Raw genomic sequence first — 12,610 nt, 5'->3', positions numbered from 1 at the left:
TTCCCCGGGTCCCCACCCTCCCTTCCCCTTGGTCCTCTCTGCTCCTCCTTGCTCTCTCCCTGCCTGGCCGCCAGGGGTCTGCTGTAGCTTTCTGCCCCTCCTCCCTTGTCATCCTTGGTCTGTCTCCCGTCTGTGAGACAGGATTCGAGTAAATGAGGTTCAGGAAAGAACTAAACTTAGATTTTAGCTTGTCTTTTTGCTCTGGTTCAGTCCCTTGCCTCCCCTGGGGCTAATAGGGTGCTGTCGGCCGAGGCACCAGTGTGTGTCTCTGTGCCCCGAAGTGGCAAAGAACTGGGTTTGTGGAGCACCCCTCAGGGACAAGTGTTGCCGTCCTTCTGAACCCTGCCCTCAGGAAGGTCCTTATCCTAAGTGAAGCCCCTTCAGCTGCTGCTCTCAGGGAATGGGTAGGACCTCTCAGCCTGGGTGTGTGTTGTGTATGGTGGGGTGTAAATCGTGGGTCTGGCCACTAATGAGCTGCTATCTGAACTGCAAGACCAGCTTTGGAGTGGTGTTCCAGTGACAAAAAGTAATCGTGCCAGGGCTGTGTGGCAGGAGGCTCACAGGCTGGATATAGGCTGGCTATGTAAGAAGATTCTTTCTCCAAAACCAGAGTTCAGAAAGAGGAGGATGGGGGTTGGGAGGAGGAAGAGGAGGAAAGGGAAGAAAGGGAGGCGGGAACCTGAAAAAAGAGACAGATACTTGGAGACGTGGGGACCGAATCCCAGAGAGAGATGGCCCAGAGAGTAGAGGCGAGCCTCTTCCCTCACAGTAGGTGGTGCGAGCCCTGCTGGGCTGACTGGAGGGTATGGTTTACGACTCCCATAAACAGCCCAGGCACTCCTTCATCTTCTCTGCTGGAAATAAAACAAAAGCAGGGCCAGGGTGACAGGTGGGGTGGGCCTGAGGCTCGAGGGATGGTATGATGAGGGATAGGGGAACTGGAATGGAGAGAGGATGGCAGGCTGTGGAGGGAGGACCAACAGGGACTGGTCTCCGGTTCTTTTTAGCCTCCCAGAGTCCGCTCTTCCCTCTCCTGACTGCTCTCTGTCACCCCAGACACCCACAGGCCCTGATGAATGCCTATGTTCTGGAGTTCAGACCGTCCTCAAACGTGCCTTTTTCTTTTTCTTTCAACAAGCCAGGGCTTCCAGTTTCAGGGGACCTTGCCTGAGTGTGGGCTTTTCACAACCAATGGGGTCCCCCCTTCAGCTCTCCCCACTTTGGCCTTTTAAGGTTGTGACTGGGGTAAGAGGTCTGGTCAAACATACCCACCCCTGACATAGGTATGGTGGGTAGAAAACTAAATAACTTTCAATTAAATGTGTAAATATTTAATTGCTCTGCTCTGCTCTGGCCACGACGCTCCCCTCCCCCACTATTCTTAGTGGGGATTCACCGGGCCACAGCCGTGATCTGTGTCTTGGTGGAATCACTTTTGTCCTCATGGGTGGGGACGATGATGATAGGATGTCACAAAGACTAACCTTTAGCTCGACACAGTGGAGGATGACCTTGAGGCATAATCCTCTGGCCTCAGACTCTTTGAGGTCACAAGCAGGAAATACCACATTTGAGACAAGGTCTTTGGAGTTCAAGCTGTCCTCAAAGCCGTGATCCTCCCGCCTCAGCTTCCCAAATGCTGGGATGACCAGCATGCATTGCTATGCCTGGTTCAGAAGCTGAGCCTGAGCCAAGGTGCAGCCTCACTCAGTCCAAGTTGGAGGGAGGGAAGGAGTGGACAGAAAACGGCAGGGGGGGGGGTGGGTGGGTGACGGAAATAAGAGGGTGTGTGCCCACAGAAACACCAGAGCCGGCTGCTATTACTCTGCATACAGAGGGATCTCTCAGCTCTGAGCAAAAAGCAGCGGCTGGGGCTCATGGGCATAAATCTTTTTAATTAATGAAAGGGACTAGATGTTGAGAAAAGAAAGAATGAGGGTGTCTGGGTGATAAATTGATGGGAGACAGGTGGGTGGGTGGGTGGGTGGCTGCGGGAAGAACGCTCACACGCCCCCAGTCTGTCTAACACGCACGTGTGCAAACACACACATGCACACCTGTCCTCCCCTGAGCTCTAGCCAACTTAATGCGGCTGCCTCCCTACCATGAGGCTGAGACCCTGTCTCTGGGCCAGGCTCATCTGCTAGCAGCCAGTGTTGTGTGGCTGCTGTCCCCTCTGGGAGAGTGCTGTCTGGATGGTGAGCTCGCATCTGGATGGAGCTCGCGATCCGTGCTGGCCTCTGCTTGGGACTGTGTGATTCCACTTCACCCGGGGAAGTCCCACACGTTACACCCATTGCCAGTCCTGGGACTTCGCAGATCTTCCCAGCTCAGCCTCCCCCACCTGGGCTGCGACTATGGAGCAACCACAATCGGCAAGGATCCTGGGGGATCCTAGCTCTCTCTCTCCCTCTCTCTCTCTCTCTCTCTCTCTCTCTCTCTCTCTCTCTCTCTCTCTCTCCTCCCCCCTCTGTCTCTATCTCTCCCTGTGTGTGTTTCTCCCTCTGTCTCCGAGATCTGCCATCTGCCTCTCTGATTCTTTCCACACTCCATGTCCTCCCGGCCTGGCCTGGCTGCAGCAGAAGGAACCATTTATCTCAGGAGCCCTCCTTGGTACAGACCTGGCCATCCATCACAGCAGTGGTGACTGGGGCAGCTCGTTTGTCACCTGCAGCCTGCTGGCCTCCCCTCCCGCCCCACCAAGCAATCATTCCATTAGCCATGGCTGTGCAGTCCCAGGGAACACTGCTTGACCCCCGGGGAAGGGGGGCAGGAGGCTGCGGCTGTCGGCCCCAGGCGCCCATCCCCACCCCCACCCCTTTCAACTCTATTTTCCCCTGGCCCCCCTTCTTAGTCTCCTCCCTCTGCCAGCTGAGACTCCCTTGGTCTCATGGCTCAATGTCCTCCTTTCTCTCCCCCCTCTTCTTCCCTCCTCTTCCTCTTCCCTCCTCTTCCTCCCTCTTCTCTGTGCCCCTGTGACCACCTAGCCCTGTACCTCCACACACACGGTCTCAGCCTCTCTTTCCTTTCTGAGTCTCATCGCTCTGCCTGAGAGGTCCGTCCTCTTCTGACTCCAACTTCCATTCCCATCTGTCATTTTCCACCCCCACCCCCCATCCCACAGGGGGCACAGAGGGAATGGAGAAAAGAGCAGGGAAGGGGACAGGAGGGAAGTGGGGCCAGGACAATGCGTGAGGCACCTTGGAGATGATCTGAGGACTGATGTGCCTTGAGCCTGGGAGCCCCATCCTGTTCCTCCTACCTTCTCTGAAGTCCTCTCCGAGTCTGACCTCAATCCCCAGGGGATGAGGAGGCTCCTTGGAGAGACCAGAAGCTGGGGGATGGGAGTTGCCATGAGGATGTCTAGTCCTCTGAGAGTGGTGTGCTGGGCTGGCACCAGACCCCGACAGTGGTGCCTCCCCTTTCCCATACCCATAGTTCCACAGGAAGGAGGACTGGGAAGTCCTCTCTACTCTGCAAGGCAGCCATGATGGAGGGCCTCTATGAACCCCCCACGGACCCCAGGGCAACTGTTATGAAGCATCACCCTTGTCACCGCCCCAGAGAGGTATCATGTGGCACCTCAGTGTCCTCGTCCTCTGGTGGGGAACTTGGAGAGCATTTCACACAACTCCCCAAGAGGGCTCCAGCAGAATGGAGACCCCATGGCCCACACAGATGCCTGTTCACCAACATGACCTCTAACCCTTCCTTTCCTTTCCTTAATGTTCCTGCCAGGTCCCGTGGGCTTCCATCCTTGCCTCAGGCCAGCCTGTGGTGAGCTCAGCTGATGACAGTGACCAGATGCTGAGAAGAGAGGAGGAGACAGGAAGACAGACACTCTGTCTCGTGATGGCTCACTGAAGGTGCCGACTCAGCAGTGCCTGGGTACCTAGCTGGTGGCTAAATGCCAGCCTCGATGGTGCTGGCATGAAAATGACCAGTTAAAACAGAGTGGTTGTGTGGACTGTGTCCAAGAAGCTGAAGGCCACACTAGAAAGAGACAGACAGTCTAGGAAAATTACTCCATAAAAAATGAACTTGCTGGGAACCCCGAAGATCTGAGTTCAAATCCCCAGCATTCCAGCATTTATTATCTAGTTCTGTGTGAGTGCATGTATAAATAACTAATACGGGAACTAGGTACCAGAGAAATGCTGTGGGCAAGCCTGAGCATGTGGTTCTTAAGCCTTCGGAAGAGTATTAGAGGATGAACTGGGAGGGGTTTGGAGATGGTGCTGTAGGCCTGTGTCAGCAGGTGACTAGGGAGGACACTCATGGACCAGAATGCCGGTACAAATGTTCACTTGGGAGCTGAACTAGAGCCTGCTTGTGCTCCATTCTGAGGAAGAGCTTGGCCACGTTCTCTCTGTGTCCCGAGGCTTTGTGGGAGGTCATGATGGCTAATTTTTATTTTGTTGTTTTTTGAGACAGGGTTTCACTGTGTAGCTCTGGCTGTCCTGGAACTCGCTCTGTAGACCAGGCTGGCTTCAGTTTCACAGAGATCCGCCTGCCTCTGACTCCCCAGTGCTGGAATTAAAGGAATGTTTCACTACCACCCAGAATTGGTTAATTTTTAATTATCCATTTGTCACAACCTTGGACCACTCGAGAAGAGCACCTAAGGGATCTTTTCGGAAGAGGGGTTGGGATGACTCTAAGAGCCTGAGGTGGTGCCTTCCAGACACAACAGGAGAGCTGCACACATGAACTCACAGGGGTGCGACAGCACACAAAAGGCCTGCACAAGACCTGCACAAGATCTGGCTGAACAAAATCCCAGCATGGAGAGAGGAGGTGGCCATGACACACATTCCTAGCTGAGGAGGCACTGGCCACCAATGGCTTCTGGTGGAGAGGAAAAGACAGACAGACACACACACGGAGAGAGAGAGAGAGAGAGAGAGAGAGAGAGAGAGAGAGAGAGAGAGAGAGAGAGAGAGAGAGAGAGAAATAGACAGCACTAGAGACAGAGAGCCAGTCAGATTTCTTCAATGATGGGGCCCCTGAGAGGTCATCTGTGCTCTAGTAGACAGGAAGCATTGAATGGGGGGTGGAAAAAAAGAACACATGAATTTGGGAAGGAAGAGTGGTGAGAAAGACGGAGGAGGAATTGGATAGAAGTGGGAGGTGAACTCGGTCCTTTTTATAAATAAATAAATAAATAAATAAGTTTTTAAGGCCAGCCTAGTCTACAGAGTGAGTTCCAGGTCAGCTAGGGATACACAGAGAAACCCTGTCTCAAAAAATCAGTAGATAGATAGATAGATAGATAGATAGATAGATAGATAGATAGATAAAGAGCTTTGAGGATGGAGATTTGGATCTGTGGTTAAGAGCACTTGTTGCTCTTGTAGAGGTCCTGGGTTCAATTCTTAGCACCCACATGGTGGCTCCCAACTATCTGTAACCCCAGTTCCAGGGATCCAGTGCTTTCTTTTGACCTTGAAGGGCATCAGCATGCACATGGTGCACATACATACATGCAGACAGAACATTCATTCATACACATACGATAATTAAATAAATCTAAACAATTTTTTGTTTGTTTTTCAAGACGGGGTTTCTCTGTAGTTTTGGAGCCTGTCCTGGAACTAGCTCTTGTAGACCAGGCTGGTCTCGAACTCACAGAGATCCGTTTGCCTCTGCCTCCCAAGTGCTGGGATTAAAGGCATATGTCACCACTGCCTAGTTAAATCTAAATAATTTTAAGAGTCTCAAACGAGGTTGGTTGTGGTATGTCTATGGGTTTTGTCTTTACTGTTATTTGAAGCGGGATGATCTGCCCTGGATGTGGGCTGCACCATTCCCTGGACAGAGGGTCCTGAAATATATAAGAAAGGAAGCCAGGCAGTGGTGGCGCGCGCCTTTAATCCCAGCACTCGGGAGGCAGAGACAAGCAGATATCTGTGAGTTTGAGGCCAGGACAGCCAGGGCTGTTACACGGAGAAATCTTGTCTCAGGGGGAAAAAGAAGAAAGAAAGAAAGACACACACACACACACACACACACACACACACACACACACAGAGAGAGAGAGAGAGAGAGAGAGAGAGAGAGAGAGGAGAGAGAGAGAGAGAGAGAGAGAGAGAGAAATTAGCTGAGAACAAGCTGACAAGCAAGGGTCCATGCATTTATTCTCTCTGCTTTTGACTGTGGGTGTGGTGCACTGAGTTCCTTCCTTAACTTCCCTGCAATAATGAACTGGAATCTGGGGGCGTTAGCTGAATAAACCCTCTCCTCCCCTCAGTGGCTTTGGGTTGTTGTTTTATCTTGGCAACAGAAATGAGACTAGAACAAAGTCTGAATTTAAGGCTTGACACAAGCTAGGGTCATCCGGGAAAACGGAATTTCAATTGAGAAGATGCCTCCACCACATTGGCCTGGAGGATGCTCTCTGTGTGAGCATTGATGTGGCCAGGGCAGGGGTAGACGGGACAACTGTGTGTGGTGCCTCCCCTAGGTAGGTGGTCCTGGGCTGTATAAAAAAGCAGCCTTGCCTGGTGCTGACCCTGATATCTTTGAGGTCACAAAGACATCATCTCTTACACTCTGAGCAAAGATTCATCAGGTCTGTTGAAATTCTGGTTTCTCCACAAAGACACCAGGCCTGTTGTCTAGGTCACTGGCCTGTTGTCAAGTTCACTGCCATTTCTCACAAGCTACTGAAGGAGCAAAAATAAAGGCTCACATTTGATTTTTTTTTTCAAGACAGAGTTTCTCTGTGTACCTTTGGAGCCTGTCCTGGAACTTGTACTGTAGACTACGCTGGCCTTGAACTTGCAGAGATCTGCCTGCCTCTGCCTCCAGAGTGCTAGGATTAAAGATGTGTGCCACCACTGCCTGGCATCTCTCATTTGGTTTGTAGAGATAAAAAAAGAAAGAGAAGGAAAGAAGCTGGGTGATGGTGGCGCACACCTTTAATCCTAGTATCTGGGAGGAAGAGGCAGGCAGATTTCTGTGAGTTCAAAGCCAGCTTGGTCTACAGAGCGAGTTCTAGAACAGCAAGGGCTACATAGAAAAATCCTGTCTTGAAGAACCAAAAAAAGTAAGAAAGAAAGATAGAAAGAAAGATAAAAAGAAAGAAAGAAAGAAGAAAGAAGAGAAGGAAAAAGGAAGGAAGGAAAAAAGAAAACAAAGAAAGAAGGAAGGAAAAAGCAGCTGAGTAAGTCACTAAGCATTGTCTTCTTCATGGCCTCTGCTTCAGTTCCTGCCTCCAGATTCCTGCCCTGATTCCCCTCAGTCAAGGAGGGAGAGCAGAATGTGGAAGTCAAAAAACCCTTTCCTCCTGGCAAGCTGATCGTGATCACAGTGTTTATCACAAGAGTAGAAAGCAAACTGGGGACAGCAGTGGCAGACTAAGCGAGTGGGCAGAGGGCATTCCAAGCCTACATGGCATTCAGGCTGTGCTGTGGCTATCACTGGCTGCGTTTAGACAGCTTCCATAGGGATCTGTAGCAAACAGCAGAGTAGAAAGACTTGAAAAGTGTGTAGTCTGGCCAGAAAAGGAGCACGTTGAACACTGTGAACTGGGTTTAGTGGCATGCCCTTTTAATGCTAGCACAGCGGGAGGCACAGGCCCGCCCGGAGCCCCTCAAGCAACAGGCAGGCAGTCCCGCTTGAAGAGTCCCAGCTCTCCCCAGCAACTGTTCACTCCTCTAAGTGAACGCCTGCCTTGTGAGCTTTCTGATTCTTGCGTTTCATGAGTCCTTCTTTTTTTTTTTTTGGTTTTTCGAGACAGGGTTTCTCTGTGGCTTTGGAGCCTGTCCTGGAACTAGCTCTTGTAGACCAGGCTGGTCTCGAACTCACAGAGATCCGCCTGCCTCTGCCTCCCGAGTGCTGGGATTAAAGGCGTGCGCCACCACTGCCCGGCCATGAGTCCTTCTTTTAAAAAAAATATATTAACCAGGAGATGATGGCACATCTTTTATTAACCCAGCACTCAGGAGGCAGAGGCGGATGGATCTCTGTGAGTTCAAGGCCAGCCTGGTCTACAGAGTGAGTTGTAGAATGGTCAGGGGTATACAGAGAGAGACCCTGTCTTGAAAAACAAAATGAAATATATTTATTTTATTTTTATATGTATGAGTGTTTTGCCTATATGTTTGGGCAACACGTGCAAGCTTAGTGCCCAGGGAGGTCAGGAGAAGGCATTGGATCCCCTAGAACAGGAGCTATGGATTGTTGGGAGCTACCATGTGGGTTCTGAGAAGTCTTCCGCAAGAGCAGCAAATGCTCTTAACCGCAGAGCCATCCCTCCAGCCCCCAATTTAAAAAAATATTGTATTTTAAATTATGTGTGTATGTGTCTGTATGTGGTTATGTGCGTCTGAGTGCAGGTGCCTGTGGAGGCCAGAAGAAGGCGGTAGGTTCCCCTTGAGCTGGAATTACAGGTGGTTGTGAGCCTTTTGACATAGGTACTGGGAACCAGACTTGGGTTCTCTGCAAGAGCACTGCATGCTCTTAACTGCGGAGCTTTCTCTCTGGTTCCTCATGTGAGTCTCATGAGCCACCTTGCTCCCTCCACAAGTGCATGCTTCGATCCCAGGAAAGACCTATGGGTGTCTGGCTTGGCTGAGCTCTGCAGGAGTGGGCCCTTAGATGGATTCCATTAATTTCCAGTGGAGACAGTGGCAGGCTGAATAATGACCCTCAGATATCCACTCTACAGTCCTCAGAACCTGAGACTGTTACCAAATGTGACCCCCAAGGAATCTGTAGATGTGTCCAATTAAAATTTGAGGGGTAAGGAAAAAAGATTAACCACCCAGGTGAGCATAAGCACCATCACCAGCGACCTTTTAACCAAGAGAGTGTCGCAAGAAGACTGACTGGTACTGACAGACGCCATGATGTGGAGGGGGCTGGAGTCAGGGGAGGTGGAAAGGGAAGCTTCTGGAATCTTTGAAACAGATCCTCCCCGACCCGGCCCAGTCCCTTGGGAGTGCAATCCAGCTGACACCGTGATTTAATCTGGCATCAGACTTTGAAGAAAGTCTGTGTTGTTTTAAACTGGAGAGCCTGTGGGAAGCAGACATTTGGAAGGTTTCTGATCCTGACGGAGTCTCTCCGTCTGGAATGGGAGCACATAGCTACTTGTTGTCCTGTGCCCAGCTGCCTTACACACACCCAGAACGCCTGAGGGGAGCGTTCTTTCCATAGGGTACCCTTAAGACTAACTCTCCCAGCCTCTACTGCATCTGGCACATGACTCAGATCCCAGTGAGGTACTGAGTTCTGCAGGGTACCTGCACCTTCCAGAAGGGGCCCCTGGTGGGACTCACTGGAGGAGTCCATCTGAATAGATGGTGAGAAAGGGAGCATCAGTGCGAGAAGAAACTTGAGAGCAACAATATTGCCTCCCAGCAAGATGAACAGGTATTGTCAATCAGCTGTTTTGGGGGCACCAGGGGTGGAGCCTGTGGCACACTAGGCAAGTGCTCTGCCTTTGAGCCACACCCCCAACCCCTCACTGGGGGATTCTAGGCAGGGGCTCTACCATTGAGTTACACTCAGAGCTCTTTGTTTTGGATCCAACAAGTCTGCCAGTCCTCACTCCCTCCTAGAAGCCTGAATGAACCTCGCTCACCCTGTCTCTCTGGCACATCTCCACCATACTCAATCGTTCTTGCTAACATGGAGCTGCTCCTTGTCGCCCACACCCCAGGCCTCACTCCCACCCTTCCTCGCTGTGAGACCTTGGGTAAACTGCGGCACCTCTCTGTCTCTGTCTCTGTCTCAGTTTTCTTTTCTGTGGAATGGCTGCTGCCGGGTTTAAGGAGACTGTGTGTGTGTTGGTAGTCACATCTTGACACAAGTTCTGGTTCAGGGCTCTCCAGACCCAATCATCTTTCACTTACCCTCCACACTTTGACTCAGTTTCCCAGTTTTACTTACTTCCAATTAGACCAATTTTATCTCCAAGCTTTCTACCCTGACTCAGACCTCGCTAAACTTCTTCCAGCAAGGTCAAAGCTCAAATGTTTTCTATTTTTAAAAAAGAGATTGATGTCAGTGGTGGTGGCCCATGCCCTTAATCCCAGTGCTCAGGGTAGATCCCTGAGTTCGAGGCCAGCCAGGTCTACAGAGTGAGTTCCAGTATGGCCAGGGCCTCACAGAGAAATCGTGTTTCAAAAAACCACCACCAACAACAAACCAGACAAACAAACACAAAGAAACAAATGGAGAGATTCTCATGCAGCCCAGTTTAGACAGGATCTCCCGACCTTCTTCCCCCACCTCCCTAGTGCTGGGATTGCAGACATGCCGGACAACAACTGGTTTTGTGTGATGCTGGGGATTGAACCCAGGGCTTCACAAATGTGAGTCAACCCTGCACCACCTGAGCCGCAGTCCCAGCGCATTGCGATTCTGAGATAAGGTCTCCCTCACTCTGTAGCTCAGGCTGGCCCAGAGCTCAGTCCTCCTGCTTCTCTGCCTGCTGAGTGCTGGCATTGTAGATGTGTGTTAATGGTCGCATCCTAATGTTGACATGTTCCTGAGCCCTGGATCAAACTCTTCCTGATGAGCATGACCACGGTCTCGGAAGCACTCTTGTCAGCTGGGTTTCCCCCGTCTCCTGGGCAGTCTCTCTGGGCAGTCCATGTCAGCCCTGGCTTGCTGACGACTTCCAGGTTTCCCTTCCTAGCAGTCAGTTCCCTCTCTTCAAGGTCACGGGGTTCTGAATCTCTCTCCCTTCTGTTTCTTCTACATTTGACAAGCCCTGCATCCCTAGCTCTGCCCTCCGCACCCTAGATTGACCAGCGTCAGCTTTGGTCTTGGGCTTCCTGTTGGGCTCAGTCAGTGGCGGCAGAAGATGGTGGGTCTCGGAGGTTAAGGGTAGTGTTCTAGGTCTCCGCTGTGCTCCTCTGGGGCTGGAGACCCTGTATGCATCACCTATGGTACACTCTGCGCAGCTGCGGGCCAGATGGCTGCAGCTTCTGCTCACCTCGCATGCATGTCCCAGCCCAGTGGCTCCGCACCTTCCTTGTCCCTAACCTGGTCATTTCAAGGTCTTTCCCCTAAATTCTTCCCCCGCCCCCGTTTCAACCGCCACCTCTTTCCATTCTTCTTTTCCAGGTCTCTCTGTGCCTTCTCACCGCCCTAATTCGCCGTCTTAGTTACCCGTTTCTCATCCCCCAGCCCAACCACCACCCCTTTCTCCTGCCTCAGTCCGCGGTTTCCAGCCTCTGGAGACACGGGAGGCCATGAGGAATGCTTGAAAATATTAATCAGGGGCTGGAGAGTTGGTTCGGAGCCCAAGAGCTCTGGTTGCTCTTGTAGAGGACCAGGTTTCTGTTCCCAACGTCCATATTGTAGCTCACAACTGCCTGCAAATCCAGTTCCAGGGATTCAAAGCCCCCTTCTGGCCTTGGCAGGCCCTGCATGCACGTGATGCACAAACATATATTCAAGTACACTACACATAAAAATATATAAATCTGCTGACATTGAAATTGCTGGCCTGCTCTTTTAAAATCTCTTCTAAAGCAACCTTTTGTTTTTTAAATACTAAGTCTTTTTAGTGTGGTTGCTAACATCTCTTATAATTGGTCCTCTGAGGTTCTGCTCCTCACCCAATGCAGGAAGCATGTTTTCTGTCCCTGTGCATCCTTTGTGGCAACCTGAAAAAGCGACTGCCTCACAGGTCCACACCCCTTAACCTTGGCTGTGCTCATTCCCTGGAACCCACCCTTGTGCACATGCACACACCTCCCTCCTGTTCCAGTTTCCGAGAAACTGGCCTGTTTTAGTTAGGAAACTCCGTCAGCCTCAGCATTTTCTGGCTCAGGAAAATTAGGGTCCTCTTCTTTTGCGTTTCCACAATATCCTACTAGGAGGGAAAAGTGTGTTGCTGGTGAGCAGGGCGTGGCCAGCAGAAACTCAAGGCTGGTGAAACTCAAGAGGGGGCGTGGCAGTCAGGGTTAGGCTCATGGTGGGTGGGGCTTGGCACTAGAAGCCTGTGAGTGATGGGCAGGGGCGTGACTAGTGGGTGATGGGCAGGGGATGCTCTGATAACCCTTAAGCGTGGCTAGTACCTGCTGGCGCCCTGCCCCCCAGCCATACGCTGAAGCATAGGCTACCTAGTCTGTCTCCTATTGCCTAGATATTGGAGAGGCACCCCAGCTCCCCTTGCACCCCAGCTTCCCACGGGAGGACTGTTCAGGCAGAATTTCAAAGTTTTATGGCAATTTTTACAGAAATCACAGAGAAGGGACAGCGAGGGATGCTGATGAGTCAGGGGTGAGAAGGGCAGTGGGTAATGGGTCCGATGCACAACTGGACGAGAAAATGCAAAAATAATAATAATAATAATAACTTAGGGGAAGCGGGAGGTTATGAGGTGGCAGGGTCACAAGGAGTGGGCAGCACTCCCCATTCCCCCAAGGAATGGGCAGGAAACATCAACAGTAAGAAAATGCAGGTGGCCTATCAACAGATGTGTGGCCCACAAAGTTAAAAATGCCCACTCAGACCCCCCCCCCACCCTCCCTTCCACCCCCGCCCCCTAGCAGGCAGAGATGTGGCAGCATTTGCTGGCTTGTAGCATTGGTCCTCTGGGACCCTCGGTCTCCTCTTCGAGGGTCCTGCCCGAGTTGGCTGGCACTGA

Source organism: Arvicola amphibius, chromosome 8 (genome assembly GCF_903992535.2).
Source record: "Arvicola amphibius chromosome 8, mArvAmp1.2, whole genome shotgun sequence".
Classification (NCBI taxonomy): domain Eukaryota; kingdom Metazoa; phylum Chordata; class Mammalia; order Rodentia; family Cricetidae; genus Arvicola; species Arvicola amphibius.
Note: the sequence above shows the minus strand (reverse complement) of the source record.